This window comes from Elaeis guineensis, chromosome 14 (assembly GCF_000442705.2).
Source record: "Elaeis guineensis isolate ETL-2024a chromosome 14, EG11, whole genome shotgun sequence".
Taxonomy (NCBI): Eukaryota; Viridiplantae; Streptophyta; class Magnoliopsida; order Arecales; family Arecaceae; genus Elaeis; species Elaeis guineensis.
The window spans coordinates 63,825,189-63,842,718 of NC_026006.2; the positions used below are offsets into that span (position 1 = coordinate 63,825,189).

Below are 17,530 nucleotides of genomic sequence, written 5' to 3' on the forward strand. Positions count from 1 at the left end.
CAGCTCATTTTTAATAAAATAAATAATTAATGACAGTCAATAATCAAAAAAATTCTCACAATCACCATTAGTCAAATTACAATTTATGTATTTTTTTTGTTTTTGTAGAAAGCAAAACAAGATCCGATCTCATGCAAACCAATGCTTTAAATGTGCATGAAAGAAAGCATAGATGACAATCTAATCCGCTACCAATTATCCTAATATATATATATATATATATATATATATATATATATATATATATATATATATCACCTTTGGCTGGAGCATTTCTTTTGCTTATGTACATATGTACACGCATGCATACACAAAGCAAAGATGATTTACATATAAACCTATCAAAAATATTTGTCTGCTCTAGTTAATTTGCACATGATGAGATCTGAAATTGTCTTAGCTATTAGTTTGCTGAAATTAGTTCAAACTTTACAATGCATATGTTACAATAACAACATATAATATTTATGCCCTATAGGAGGTTGTTTTTGAAAATTAGTTATATATTTAGTAATTTAGACTAAATAGCTGAAATTAGTTTAAACTTTACAATGCATATGTTACAATAACAACATATAATATTTATGCCCTATAGGAGGTTGTTTTTGAAAAATAGCTATATATTTAGTCATTTAGACTAGTGCCGGCAAATAAGGGGCCTAGTTTAACATCTCTTGTAAAATAAGGATGGCCTTTTTAGTCGATCTGTCGGGTATCCGATCGGATCCGATCCGACTAAATTTAGACGAGTTTTACTCAACCCGATTATAACCCAAAACTGGTATGAGTTTTGAGGAAAAAAAATATTCGAAATAGATTTGGATCGGATATGGATAATGATATACCCCTCTCCGAATCCAATTCAATATAATCTTAATTTATATATTTTTTCAAAATTATTATTATTTTATAATATTTATATGTATCTGATCCAATCCGATTTGACTCCTCTTATCTATCCATCTGATCCGATCGTATGTCTACTTGATCGAACCCAATATAATCTAATTCGAGATGATATAAGATAGATATAGATATAATTTTAATTATAAAATAAATATAAATATTAATTGATCCGGTCTATATCCAATCCATTGTCTGTCTCTACCGTCAAATAAGTATTTTCACCGAACAACCCCCATAACGTTCATATAAGCAATCTCCTATATAATTTTTACATCTGAAGGTGGCTTTATTTAAGAGAGCCCCGAAAACCAGTTGCCGATATTAGTGTAAACTTAATTCGTAGACCTTCCGTATTAGAAGATAGATTTGGGAGACCTTCGAATCAATCTCAGCTTCTGAAATCAGGGCGTCTTCTTGAGTTCCTTTCGAAGGCCTTCCCTAGTAGGAGCACTAGGATGAGCTCAAGGCCCCCAGATCTCACCTTCAAGCTTGTCCTTATCGGCGACGGTAACCTCTATCTCCTTGCAGTCTTTCTTTCCGAATCATCTCATCTGCATACATTAATCTGCTCCTAGGGACGATCCTATCCGTTTTTCTACTTCTCAGAGATTATATGTCTCTTTTCTTGTGTACATGTTGCTAATTGTATCTGAAGATTGAATTCAATTAGGGTTTCCTCTTGCTATAGCTTGATTTGGAATGTTGATGATTTTTGTGGAAAAAAAATAGAAACTTGATAGGTTTTGATGGAGCGGTTAATTGGGAATTTATGTTAACGCTTAACTCATTCGAGGTGAGATCTATGGCATGTGTGGCCTACCAGGATGTCATGTTATCATGGTTGGGTTTGGTAAATATGAACGTTTAATGGATCGGAGGAAGTTGATGGCAGGTTTCTTGATAAAGTTTAATATGTTGAGTTGGTAAACTAATGGATGTGTCGACATGGTGGAGTCCCTTAATCGGCGTTGTGGGGATACTGGAGGATATACGTGCCGTCTCTGGTTGCTGTTAACCATCATTGGTTGGATGTGCAAGGTGATACTGAAGCAAATACAACTTTTGCATATTGTGCATTCAAGGTTCGAAAGCTGCATTACTAAGTTCTACCAAAATAAAAAATAAAAAAAAAGCTGCATTACTAAGAAATTCTGTAGATAATAAATAGTAAATTTATTGTATGATATATATCATAATGATGTTTCTGTCCCCAGCTTCAATTCGTTTTTCTTTTCCCATGCAAATTTTGATTTTTTTTTTCTCTTGTTAAAATTATAACTTGTTAAAAGAAAACTTAATTTTGTCTCGCTTTCCTGTTTTATTTTTTGAAGTCTTCTTGGTTCTATGTGATTCATTTAAGCGGCAACGTCTTATGGTAATAAGCTAATAATTTATACTGGATTACCTTTGGTTTCATTTCCATTATAGATTCTTTTCATGCGCCATCTGGACTAGAGACTTTATTTATTTTTTTTTTTATAAACAGATTAACCTTTACTTAAATTGTCAAACCATTCTGCTTTAAGGGTCCTTTTTGTTAGTGTCCCCCCTGCCTTTAATCTTTATTTGGCTATGGGATCTATATTTGTATGTTATGTTTGTACCCAAAATTTGTCAATTTTCTTTCAGTTCTCGGTAACTGATAATGTGTTTGGTGTTTGTTTTCTGTAGGTCATGTTGGGAAAACCTCTCTTGTATTGCGATATGTAAATAATGTTCCATGCATAAATTTCCCAGCTTTTGTTTGCATGTGCTTAAGGAGAGTTAGAGTGACCTTTCAACTCTGCTGCTGGAAACTATGATGTTTAACTGTGAACTTTAATGTTATGACAGCCACCAAAACTTATGGAAATATTAGGATATGCTGCTCTGCTCATATTGAAGTATGAAGTCTGTAGTATGCAATACTAATGTGTTGGTGAATATTGGACTACAAAACTTATCAGAAACATCGAATTATCTTCAAGAAGAGTGACTGATCATCAACTCATTTTATCACTTCTAGATAACTACATATGATTCCTTTCTGTCTCAAATTTGCTAATAGACTGGTGTAGGTGGCAAAAATTAAAACCTTGCTGCAAATTAATCAAGTTGATCTGTAGATAGGACACTGTAGCCAAACTGAGAGGCTTTGCCTGGATGCTCGTCAAATATTGAAGCACATGATTCTTGCCAATGTCAGCTCATGATTCTTGCCAATCTCAGCTCTTTAAGGTGGAGGGTTCATAGCTACATGTAAAGACCATTATGATCAGGTTTTATATGCTGGTGCTAGATGTCTTCAGCATGGATTGATACCCTTGGCTCAGTTGCGAGCAGTGGGAGGGACTGCAGTGGATTCTCAGCTCAACACATCTAACTTGGAAGTGACTAAATGACTGCAACACATTGTATGAATGGATTCATATGCTTGGCCATCTTATAGCCTTTGATATTTGGCACATTATTGGTTCCCACAGAGTTTCCATGTAACCCATACCTACCATGAGGACATCAGCCAGCACTACTCTTGGTGCTGCTGATTTTTGTAGATTTTGAAGCTTTGCATCCCAGGTACAAAAATAAAAAAATAAAAAAAGGAGGGTTCTGATTTTTGGTTGAGGTCCTTCCAACTTATGTGTTTGTATTCATACTATAGTGCATCTGATTCTCCTGTTGTTTAGAGCCTAAATATTTAAATCCGTTTGCTGTTCCTCATCAATTGTTATTTTAGATTCTGATAGTCCATATTTTTCTGTTTAATTCTTCATTTGATTGTCCCTGATCTTCATCGAGGTTTTTTGTTGTCAAATTATGTCATCAATTTGTGTTAGTTTGATATTTTTGTTTTGCTCTGAAGCTAAACCATGTCTATATAGTTCATCTGAATACCATTAATAAAGTTGCTTTTGCACAATTCCTTGTGTTAGGGTCATATGCTTTTCGAGTTTAGAGTATAAAGACTTCGTTCTTTCTTTGAAAGTACCGTATTTGACTAGTTTATATATGTCCTTTTTGCAGCTATGCAGCAACAATTGGAGCAAGACTCTGCAAAATCTGGGACAGGAATGGTTAAATCTTCCTTAATACTGTAATACAGGAGTTTCTATTTTGGCAAGAACTGGATGTTTCTAATATAAGCACAATTTTGATAAATTGTTGCTTACAAATTTTCCTGGCCAATGAGAAAATTTTGAAAAAGGACGTCTATATTGATGTTCTTAAGTTTATTTCACTATGTCATGTTGAAGATCCCTTCTTGACATTATCAAGTTACGTTGACCATTATTTAGTTTTTATGAAATTTGTCTTTCTTATTGCTTAAAATTTTGCTGCCTATGTACAGAACCACTTGAGAAAAGCAAAAATTTTGAGTTACAGGTTTAAGGCTATCTGTCAATCTTTCTCACTGTCATGGCATTTGTCTTTATGACAATGTTTAAGTGAATGCTAGTTTTTCTGTACATTAGGCAGTCTGGGATCTGAAGTACTTCGCACAAAAATTGGTGGCTGAATTTGTCCTTTCCAGCCATTTTTTTTTACCATTTTTGTGCTTTTATGTTGATTTCATATTCATCCAATTTTGGAAAATAGACGGTGCTAGCCACTAGATCATCTAGTACTGATATTTAATGATTTATGGTTCAGTATTTTGTTGGTCAGAAAGAATAGTAAATTCTGAGTTAAATGTAAAGAAATCTTGGCTGCAAAGAAACCTCATCTCATACGAAACCGTCTATAGTGGGGCAAGCGTTTACTCTGTAGGATTATTTTACTAGGAACACAGATCAGCTAGTCTTGTAGTTTCAAGTAAACTTAATGGATTTTAAAACAGGCATATAATTTCTGCTAAAAGAGCAATCAAAGAAATTCAACTTGTGAGATTTTGGGTGTGATTTTTTATTCAGCAAGAGGTGTTTGGGAAGTATATTATCAGTCTAGGGTGTTCAAAATTCTGTGATGTTGATTTTGATTTTGCATCACTATCGAAGTCCAATGTTCAAAATGTAGTCCAATTATTTTTCCTGAGATTTCATGTGTGGCATTTTCTTTAAAAAATTTACTAAATGGATTCTATATGCCTTCATCGTTGCAGCATTCACACCTTATTCTTTGGAGAGAGAACTACTGCATACTCATCTGTCACTTTTGCAGGACTATTGCAACAGAAGATAAATGGTGCCAAGGTATGTCACCTGCCCAACCAAGAAAAAGGGTTCCTATTATAGATGATGAGCCTGACAAAGAACCCCCGCCGAAATGCTGGTTATAGCCTTGGTATGCAATGATTCATAAGATCAATTACAGGTATATCACTGGATGCTTATTTTTAGTTTTTGTTAATTGAAGTAGCGAAACTATTACTGCACCGCCGAACATTCCTGCAGTTATTTTAATTTGCAATGTTTTGTAGTTGTTCGTGCAGTAAAATGAAGCCAGGTCCACCATCTATGTTTGTGATTGCTTGATGATACTGAAAATGACAAAAAATGCCTTTGTTATTTATATTGTTATTTAGATTAGTTTTGGTAAACAAAGGTCCTAGTTTAATGTTCTCCTGTAAAATAGGGATGGTAATTTTAGTCGACCTATCGAGTATTTGATCCGATCCGATCCGAATGGGATGGATTTCGTCCAACCCAATTAGAACCTAGGACGGGTATGGGTTATAGAAAAATTATCCGAAGCAAATTCGGATCAGGTATGGATAATAGTATTTCCTATCCCGAATCTAACCCAATATAATCTTAATCTGTATCCCCTTTCAAAATTATAATTTTTTATAATATTTACATTTATCCGATCAAATCGGACTTGACTCCTCTTATCTATCCAATCCGATCCGACCTACATCTCTACTTGATCGAACCTGATCTGACCCAACCTAAAATGGGTATGGAGTAGATATAGGTATAGTTTTAATTACAAGACGGGTATGGATATTTGCCGATCCATCCCATATTCGATTTGTTGCTATCCTTACCATGAAATAAGTATTTTCACAGAATAAGCCCTATAACATTTATATAAACAACCCCCAATATAATTTTTACATCTGAAGGGGGCTTTATATAAGAGAGTCCCCGAAAACTAGTTGCTGATATTAGTGTAAACTTAATTCGTAGACCATCCGTATTAGAAGAAAGATATGAGAGACCTTTGAATCAATCTCACCTTCTGAGGTCAGGACGTCTTTGCGTTCCTTTCGAATGCCCTTCCCAATAGGAGTACTAGGATGAGCTCAAGGCCCCCAGATCTCACCTTCAAGCTCGTTCTTTTCCGCGATGGTAACCTCTTTCTCCTTGCAATCTTTCTTTCCGAATCATCTCATCTGCATACATTAATCTGCTCCTTGGGACGATCCTATCTGGTTTTCCACTTCTCGGAGATTATATGTCTCTTTCCTTGTGTACATGTCACTAATTATATTTGAATATTGAATTCAATCAGGGTTTCCTCTTGCTATAGTTAGATTTTGAAATGTTGACAATTTTTGTGGAAAAAATTAGAAATTTGATAGGTTTTGGTGGAGCAGTTTATCGGGAATTTATTTTAACACTTAACTCATTCAAGGTGAGATCTATGGTATGTGTGGCCTACCAGGATGTCACGTTATCATGGTTGGGTTTGGTAAATATGAACTCTTAATGGATGGGAGGAAGCTGATGGCAAGTTTCTTGATGAAGTTTAATATGTTGAGTTGGTAAACTAATGGATGTGTCGACATGGTGGAGTGCCTTGATTGGCGTTGTGGGGATATTGGAGGATGTATGGGCTGTCTCTGGTTGCTGTTAACCATCATTGGTTTGATGTGCATGGTGATACTGAAGCAAATACAGCTTTTGCATATTGTGCATTCAAAGGTCGAAAGCTGCATTACTAAGAAATTCTGTAAATAATAAATAGTAAATTTATTATAGGATACATATCATAATGATGTTTCTGTCCCCAGCTTCAAATTTGTTTTTATTTCCTGTGCAAATTTTGATTTATTTTTTTTTTCTTGTTAAAATTATAACTTGTTAAAAGAAAACTTAATTTTGGGATGCTTTCCTGTTTAATTTTTTGAAGTCTTCTTGGCTCTATGTGATTCATTTAAGCAGCAATCTGTTTATAGTAATAAGCTAATAATTTACTAGATTACCTTTGATTCATTTCCATTATAGATTCTTTTCATGCGCCATCTGGACTGGAGACTTTATTTTTCTTTTTTATAAACAGATTAACCTTTACTTAAATTGTCAAACTGTTCTGCTTTAAGGGTCCTTTTTGTTAGTGTCCTCCCTGCCTTTAATCTTTATTTGGCTATGGGATCTATATTTGTATGTTATGTTGGTACCCAAAATTTTGTCAATTTTCTTTCAGTTCTCGGTAACTGATAATGTGTTTGGTGTTTGTTTTCTGTAGATCATGTTGGGAAAACCTCTCTTGTATTGCGATATGTAAATAATGTTCCAAGCATAAATTTCCCAGCTTTTGTTTGCATGTGCATAAGGAGAGTTAGAATGACCTTTCAACTCTGCTGCTGGCAACTATGATGTTTAACTGTGAACTTCAACATTATGACAGCCACCAAAACTTATGGAAATCTTAGGATACAGTGCTCTGCTCATATTGAAGTATGAAGTCTGTAGTATGCAATAGTAACGTGTTGGTGAATATTGGACTACAAAACTTATCAGAAACATCGAATTATCTTCAAGAAGAGAGACTGATCATCGACTCATTTTATCACTTCTAGATAACTACATATGATTCCTTTCTCTCTCAAATTTGCTAATAGACTGGTGTAGGTGGCAAAAATTAAAACCTTGCTTCAAATTAATCAAGTTGATCTGTATATGGGACACTGTAGCCAAATTGAGAGGCTTTGCCTGGATGCTTGTCAAATATTGAGGCACATGATTCTTGCCAATGTTGGCCCTTCAAGGTAGAGGGTTCATAGCTACATGTAAAGATCATTATGATCAGGTTTTATTTGCTGGTGCTAGATGTCTTCAGCATGGACCGCAGTGGATTCTCAGTACATCTAACATGGAAGTGATAAATGACTGCCACATATTGTATAAATGGATTCATATGCTTGGCCCATCTTATAGCCTTCATTTTGATATTTGGCACATTATTGGTTCCCACAGATTTTCCTTGTAACCCATACTTACCATGAGGATGTCAGCCAGCAGATTGGCTGGCTTGTGGGGGGGTTGGGGGGGCGGCTTTCGGTGGTGGTGCAGTCCTACAGTTTGATTTTGCCACTCTTACAGCTACTGAATTTTGTAGGTGTGATTTTTGTAGATTTTGAGGCTTTGCATTCCATGGTACAAAAAAATAAAAAATAAAAAAATAAGGGAGGGTTCTGATGTTTCATTGAGGTCCTTCCAAGTTCCAACTTATGTGTTTGTATTCATACTATGGTGCATCTGATTCTTCTGTTGTTTAGAGCCTAAATATTCAAAACATTTGCTGTTGCTCATCAATTGTTATTTTCGATTCTAATAGTCCCTATTTATCTGTTTAATTCTTCATTTGATTGTCCCTGATCTGCATCAAGTTTTTTTATTGTCAAATTGTGTCATCAATTTGTGTTAGTTTGATCTTTTTGTTTTGCTCTGAAGCTAAACCATGTACATATGGTTCATCTGAATACCATTAATAAAGTTGCTTTTGCACAGTTCCTTGTGTTGGGGTCATATGCTTTTCAAGTTTAAATTATGAAGACTTAGTTCTTTCTTTGAAAGTACCATATTTGACTATTTTATATATGTCATTTTTGCAGCTATGCAGCAACAATTGGAGCAAGACTCTGCAATATCTGGGACTGGAATGGTTGAAGTCTTCCTTGATTCTGTAATACGTGATTTTGAAATTTGGCAAGAACTGGATGTTTCTAATTTAAGCACAATTTTGGTAAATTGTTGCTTACAAATTTTCCTGGTTGATGAGAAAATTTTGAAAAAGGATGTCTATATTGATGTTCTTAAGTTTATTTCACTATGTCATGATGAAGATTCCTTCTTGACATTATCAAGTTACTTTGACCATTATTTAATTTTTATGAAATCTGTCTTTCTTCTTGCTTAAAATTTTGCTACCTATGTACAGAACCACTTGGGAATAGCAAAAATTTTGAGTCACAAATTTAAGGCTACCTGTCAATCTTTCTCATTGACATGGCGTTTGTCTTTATGACAATGTTTAAGTGAATGCTAGTTTTTCTGTACGTTAGGCAGTCTGGGATATGAAATGCTTCGCACAAAAATTGGTGGCTCTCCTTTCCAGCCATTTCTTTTACCATTTTTGTGCTTTTGTGTTGATTTCATATTCATCCAATTTTGGAAAATAGACCGTGCTAGCCACTAGATCATTTACCACTGATATTTATTGATTTATGGTTCATTATTTTGTTGGTCAAAAAAGAATAGTAAATTCTGAGTTAAATGTAAAGAAACTTTGGCTGCAAAGAAACCTCGACGCATATGAAACCGTCAATAGTGGGGCACACATTTACTCTGAAGGATTGTTTTACTAGGAACACAGATCAGCTAGCCTTGTAGTTTCAAGTAAACTTAATAGATTTTAAAACAGGCATATAATTTCTGCTAAAAGAGCAATCAAAGAAATTCAACTTGTGGGATTTTCGGTGTGATTTTTTATTCATCAAGAGATGTTTGGGAATTATATTATCAGGCTACCATGTTCAAAATTCTGTGATGGTGATTTTGATTTTGCATCACTATTGAAGTCCAATGTTCAAAATGTAGTCCCATTATTTTTTCCTGAGATTTCATCTGTGGCATTTTCTTTAAAAAAAAAAAAATCACTAAATGGATTCTGTATGCCTTCATCATTGCAGCATTCACACCTTATTCTGTGGAGAGAGAGCTACTGTATACTCATCTATCACTCTTGCAGGACTATTGCAACAGAAGATAAATAGTGCCAAGGCCTGTTCCCTGCCCAACCAAGAAAAAGGGTTCTTATTATAGATGATGAGCCTGAGAAAGAACACCCGCCGAAGTGCTGGTCATAGCCTTAGTATGCAATAATTCATAAGATCAATTACAGGTACATCACTGGATGCTAAGTTTTTGTTTTTGTTAATCAGAGTAGCAAAACTATTACTGCACTTCTGAACATTCCTGCAGTTCTTTTAATTTGCAATGTTTTGTAGTGGTTGTGCAGTAAAATGAAGCCCGGTCCACCATCCATGTTTGTGATTGCTTGATAATACTGAAAATGGCACAAAATGCCTTTGTTATTTGTGGTGGCTCAATTCTTCAACCAACGAACTCTCTTTTAGTCTATCAAGTCGCCATCCAATGCTTCTCTTGATACTAACCCAGATTCGTTACTCAGCCTCTTATCTCACGTCTCCCTCAATGACACTGCTGATCGTTTTGTCTGGAAATCTGCTATCAACGATGAGTTTTCTACTTCAGCTCTCTATCAATTCTTAAACTTCAAAAATATAGCTTGCAGCTTTGCACTGACAATCTGGAGCCGAAGCATACCCTACAAATTCAAGTGTTTCTTTTCTCTAATTTAGAGGAAAAAACTCAACACTAGAGAGGAAAAAACTCAACACCAGAAAACAGTGGATCATTTCTTCTCCTCTTACGACCTTTCTGGATCAATTTGGAAATGCTTTTGTTCAAGGCTCGGTGTTCTTCATCCCCTTTCTTCCTTTGATCATCTTGCACTTATTGGATCCGTTACAATTTTTCCAAGAAGATAGGTCCCATTATTCTAATGTTGCTGGTGAGCACCGCTTGGTGCTGTTGGAGGGAAAGGAAATGCTAGGTTGTACCTCAGCAAATGCAGATCATCTCCATCAGTAGCTGCTGAATCAATTCAATCTTTTCATGATCGATCTTTGCTTTGTAATAAGATGGAACCGACTGAGTTTGGCAGAGTCTAGAACAAGATATGAGGCTCTCTTGCTGACATCAATGATAGATTCTTTCAGCAACCTCCTTTGCTATCACAAAATCCAGGCACTTCTCGCTTACCAACGTCCATCTGATGTTGTTCTGTTTGGCTAAGTAGCCTCTATTTGGTGTACAGATTGTTGTCTGCTGCTCTTCTTTGTATCTTCTTGTTTGATTTTTCTCCTTACTGAGAAGTTGTAATCCTTCTCTGCCAACTCCTATTTCACTCCTTCACTAAACTATCTTAATAAATTTGGACCTCCTCTTAATATATATATATATATATATATATATATATACATATACATATACACACACACACACACACACACACACACACACACACACACATACACACACACACACACACATACATACATACATACATACATACATACATATATATATATATATATTGTTAACTTGGGAGAGGGTGGTGTTTGTTTCTCAAATGATGATTCCACCTGTCATCATCAAGATCATTTCTCTTTGCTATTCTCCACTATATTCCCAAATTGTGCACATAGATTCTATTCATTTCAGCATGGATATTTTATATCAAATTCATCCAAAAAGCAGTATTATTATTATTGTTGTTGTTGTTGTTGTTTTTTTTTTTTTTTTTTTTCTCAGGAACATGGCAGCAAACTTGTTGAGAGATGAGATTTAGTGATTTTATTAATGCTCCTATTTCTTGCAGGTTGATGGTCGTGTATCATATAATGATGAAGTATTTAAATTGTTGTTGTTGTTGTTGTTGTTTTCTCAGGAACATGTCAGCAAACTTGTTGAGAGATGAGATTTAGTGATTTTATTAATGCTCCTATTTCTTGCAGGTTGATGGTCGTGTATCATATAATGATGAAGTATTTAAAATGGAACTAACCCGTTGTTGTTGTTGTTGTTGTTTTCTCAGGAACATGGCAGCAAACTTGTTGAGAGATGAGATTTAGTGATTTTATTAATGCTCCTATTTCTTGCAGGTTGATGGTTGTGTATCATATAATGATGAAGTATTTAAAATGGAACTAACCCCACCACAAAGAAAGATCAAGATGAAGAACAATCGTTGGATAGTGTGCAGCAGTTCTCAAATCCTCGCAAGAGGTGGTCCAGTCTTTTTTTTTTTTTTTTTTCAGTTTACAATCTTGAGGTTTATCATAACCACGAGGGTTTAAATTGAAATTTAGCCATTTGTATAATGTGCAAAGACATGATGGAGTGTATTGTAGATCAATTCGAGCTCTTCTATTGCTTAATATTGCCTTGGTGCATCTACCCATCGGGGGAAAAAAATTTGTTGAGTCTTGTTTTAAGCTAAATTCATTGTTAAAGTGAAGTGTCTTATTGACTAAAGTCATTAAAAATTCAATTCAATTATTGGTGCAATCAATTGCTGGGAGATCTTCTAATTTTTAGCTCAACATTTACCTTGGTCTTGTGATATCTAAGCAGCCTTAGACAATTTAAGATGTGGGCTATCCCATGTAGGTAGTAGGAGTGACCACCAGACTTTGAGACAGATCTAGCAACCTAAGGGGATAAATTACTGGGAACGAATCTAGGTTAATGAGGGGGGAGGACCCCAAGGTGCCCAAAATTTTGTGCATAATTCCAATTCAGGAACCTGTTATTGATCTTATGTCCATTTGGAGCCTACATTTAGTTAATACATCTTTCTCTTCCATGCAGGATTTGCAAATTGTGCAACAATGTTGTCATACGAACAAAATTTGTAATTTGAACACGAAACAAGCAATATCGGATCGCTACCCTGCTTGCATATAATCAACCTATTTTTACAAATTTCGCTCTTCGATTCACTTACAGTATCCCAATTTTCATCAAAATTAACGATACCATATCCCAAGCTTCAATCAATTATTTTTGTAGGAAACAATCTGTAGCGTAGGTGCATAAACTGACAACATGTTTACGTAGGGGGATAAATTCAAAGTGCACATATCGGAGATGTATCAGGGGAAGCGTTACACCTGACACAAAGGCTAATTTTGGCAGGTTCAAACAAAAGTTAAACGTTACAACCAGCCATGCGTCGGTGGTCACGGGCATCAACTTTCCTAAGCACAACTTTTTCCATAGAAAACTTTTACTCGTTGGAATCAATTTTCCCATTAGGAATACTTTTTAAAAGAAAAACTCACAAGGGAGATTTGTCTTTATATTATCCAACAAAGCATATTTTGTCTTTTTCAAAGAATGGATGTGCTTGGAATAATACAGAGAGCATAGATTTCTCCAGCAATGAGAATCTCCTGGTAGATGCCTACCCAATTTCAAGGTCATGTCATTGCCGCCCACACCGGCTTCCTAAAATCTTACGACCATAAGACAAAGCATGATAGGCATCTCTCAAACAACTTTTTCAAGAAAAAATTGTCTTAGGTAGCTAATTCAATATGCAGGCATCATCACGAACAACTTTTCCAATTCTATGATATTTCATGATCATCGCTGATGTAGTGAATATTTGCTTGCTAGATTTTGGGTAAACTGAAGTGACACAATCTCAACAGCAATTGCACCTACTCAACCATAAGTGCACGATTAAAACAATTGTAACTACAAAAGAATATGGATATATGTTATCGTGCAGTTATTGCATGGTAGAAATCGTTGCTAAATGATTATCCTACGTCTCATCTATTTCGGTAAGGGTTACCGATATTTTTTTATAAATAATGAGAATCAGAGGATTCTTAAAGAAGTTTTTTTTTTTTTTCCCGTAGCATTCTCCACATACACTTTCTTTCTCATTATTTCTTAGAATTCAATTGATTTGAATATTAGAAGATCTCCCACCTACAAATCTTCGGCAAGATGATTTGATTTGCAGGTCGACAATGCTTGGAAGAAGTCTAGATCGCTGTATCTTCAAGTATCCTTGCTTCATTATTCTTCTCAACTTCATCTTGGAGAGTGTCCAACCATATTGTCGCCTCATTCATTTACCAACCTCAATCGACGACGGATTCTAGTGGCAACCATCATCATTTATTGCTCCAAATACAAACCCAGCAAAATAGATCACTCTATTATGATTCGCTGCAATGTTTTTTTTTTTTTTTGTCTTTTCTTACCTTATAGGATATAATAATCAGCTTAAAAATGCACAACAAATAACAAGCCAACCACATAACCAGTTATTTTGAGAGAATGGGACAGTCTTGTGCGCCCTTGACATGCAATTAACCCCTAAATCAATCTTCAAGAAAAGCAGCAGTCATGGAAGCACCTGCTTTGTGCAACTTCATCTTGATTCCTTATGCAATTCTGCACGCTCGCGAATCCACTGCTTGCAACGCCACCAGCCAGGACTCTGCGCATGAGCTCGATATTTCCTCAAAAAAAAGAAAAAAAAAAGAAGAAGAAAACAACAACACACTCAAAAAGATATATTAGTTTACAGTTTTAATTAATCTTTTGAGCCCACCGTCGGTAAGTTGGAGAATCTTCTCTCTAGAGTAGTTCATTGGCAAGCCAATTTAAGCACATACACACACAAACAAAACGTCGTTGTTGCACTAGACATGGATGCCTCTCGAGCACCTATTAGCATCATCTCAAATGGACTTGGAATAGCTTGATTCATGCATGTCTTGAACTTAACATCTTTTAATAGATTATTTTTTTTTGAAGAGAAAGTCAAAAAAGATCCAAATAACTAGAATTATTTAGGTCTAATAGCCGGGGACAAACGGTCGAAAATGCACCTTCTCAAATTTAAACCTAAGATATCTAGTTGCGAGGCAGAGAGGTATGACCAGTATGACCAACAGAACGAGTCCCGATTCTTATGCAGGAATTGAAGGCATAAACTTCAATATCCAACTTAAGTGGAGCATACATTGAATTAGACCAAACGTATAAACTAGCTAGAAGCCTAGAACTTAAATAAAAAGTAATGGATACAAGTAGCTAGTGGTAGAGCAAATCCTGGAAGTCTAGGAGCCCGAATGACAAATAAATGGACCACCTAGGCCTAACTGGAAGTTTGGATGGTCCCTGGACCCCCCGCTCCACATATCTATATTGTTATTGGAGCTTGTTCCCATCACGCTACCAGAGATAAAAATATCTGTTGTCCCCCAAAAAGGGATAGCGGAGAGGTACGTTTTGTCTCGTCTAATAGACTAGCATCAGACACCTGTGAGCAGCCATACGTTTCCAAAGGAAAATCTAATCGCTGTATAAGAGTGAGACGATATACCCTCTAAAAATTTAATCAAGGAAGAAGCTATAGATATTGGCGTGATAACATAATAATCGTTTGTGAAGTTAGGAAGTCGTTCTCGCAAGCCAGTGCAGGACGACAACCGAAGGGCCCCCAAGAGCCGTTGCTTTCGCTCCTCTTAGCCGGCATGATGCAAAGATTACTACTTGGGACAAACATTATGTCAAAATCGGATCGGCATGAGTTGTTTTAACCCTTGCACAACTTTTAGACATGGAGGGAGACGTAACGTTGAAAGAAAGAAAGAAAAAGGTGGAGGTGATAAAGTGATCTCGTCCTTGATACTTCACCACTTTCCCACCAGTTAAATCAGGTTGCTGCAAGTCATATTCGCGGTGGCTTTCTCTCGCCGTAAGGTTCCCAGCAGGGACGCTGTAAATTTTCAGTAGGAATGAAAGTAGTTCGGATAATATTCTTCCAGATTTATTTTTATATTCAGATTTATTAGGTAAAAATTTAATTATTTAATTTAAATTTATATATAATTATAAATAAAATAGGATATATAAATATATATATATATATATATATATATGAATGTGAATAGGTAATTATCTAAATTATATTTAAATATTCTATTTTATTTGTAATTTTATTTAAATTTGCATAATACTCATAATTTTTTTAAAAAAATAAATGATCCCACAAATATACTATTAATCTGATTTATCATTTATTTAATAATAATTTTTAATTTTAGAATTATAAAAATTTAATTATTAAATTTATATATTATATCTATATTCTTGATATCTAATTTATATTGGTGTCTGTTAAAATTAATTATTATTATGGATTCAGGTTTAAGTCCCAAGGGGATAGGCGGAATAGGTTCCATCAAATGGACTGGAGTAGAGTGACATGACGTGACATCAGATTTGGAGCATAGGGGCATGTATGAGGAATAAAGTGGGAGGAGAAAAAAAATACATATATATAAATGGAAAGATATGGAAAAGCCGGACGATCCCTTAAAAATATTGTCTCATCTCATCCTAATTAAATTTTCTTCACATGTGTAATACTTTGTGCAACACGTACGATACAATAATAATACATTATTTAATAATATTGAGATACGTAACATATTTGAAAGAGATGGATATGTAATATTATTTAATTTTTTTTAAATTTTTAATAATAAAAATATTTTTTATATAATAAAAAAATAATATTATTATTTTTTAATATCTTGTATGACTTTTCGTAAATATATATAATGTTCTGAACTATATATACTATTTTTTATATATTTATAATATTTTAAATAATATATACGACTTTTCGATGTATTGTATGATTTTTTTATAAATATATATGATATTCTGAATAATATATATGACATCCGAAACAACATATATAGCTTTCTAACGTCTTATATGATTTTCTGTGAATGTATATGACATTCCGAATAATATATATGACATCCTGAACAACATATATGGCTTCTTAACATCTTATATGACTTTCTGTAAATATATATGATATTTCAAACAATATATATGATTTTCTATGAATATATATGAGGTTCTGAACCACATATATTACTTCCTAATATCTTATATAATTTTTTATGAATATAGAACAATATATATGACTTTCTAACACTTTATATGACATCAGAAAGTCATATATATTGTTCAGGATGTCATATATATTCACAAAAAATAATATATATTATTTGAGATATCATATATATTCACAGAAAGTCGTATAAAACTTTAGAAAATCATATATATTATTCGGACATCATATATATTCATAGAAAGACATATATATTATTTGAGATGTCATATATATTCACAGAAAATCATATAAAGCATTAGAAAGCCATAAATATTGTTCAGAATGTCATATATATTGTTCGGGATGTCGTATATATTCATAGAAAGCCATACAAAACATCAGAAAATTATCTATATTATTCAAGATGTCATAAATATACAGAAAATTATATATATAGTTTAACACATCATATATATTCACAAAAAATTATATAAAATATTAAAAAATAAAAATATTATTTTTTTTTATTATATAAATGAAAAAAATATTTTTATTATTTTAAATTAATAAAAAAAATATTAGATTCTATATGATATTAAATGTATGTCTAGCATGTCGTATGCTTTAAAATAATTGGTTGGTACATTTCATTCTAAATTTATTGCACTGCCTACGGGGGCACAAAAGACTCTCTCCTTGACATATTTCCTTTCGCATGGTGAGACCAGCGCAACTATTCTGGTTTCTTGCCAGGCCACACAACATCAACGGGCCCACATGAATAGCAATATCGGTTTGCCAAGCACCGTATTGGGGTGTTGTTACCAATGACCATATAAATATGGCATGACTTCCTCAAATGTATAAATATATATAAATATTAAATACGGCACGACTTCTTATCATCGTAATTTCGTACCATCTTATCGCAATCCAACTTTCATGCTTATCT

The 17,530-nt window shown here is 34.2% G+C and overlaps 1 long non-coding RNA gene across 9 annotated transcripts; it reads left to right on the plus strand.

The window, feature by feature from the left end:
- The first annotated feature begins 1,170 nt into the window (after positions 1-1,170).
- Positions 1,171-12,219, plus strand: LOC105057177 (uncharacterized). Of its 9 annotated transcripts, none has more exons than XR_012136688.1 (4): positions 1,171-1,413; positions 3,910-5,196; positions 8,666-9,954; positions 11,518-12,219. It is a non-coding gene; the product is annotated as an uncharacterized lncRNA (long non-coding RNA). The 9 variants fall into 9 exon arrangements; XR_012136690.1 differs by having other exon boundaries at positions 11,654-12,219; XR_012136693.1 differs by lacking the exon at positions 11,518-12,219 and adding an exon at positions 10,061-11,443.
- Positions 12,220-17,530: the final 5,311 nt, after the last annotated feature.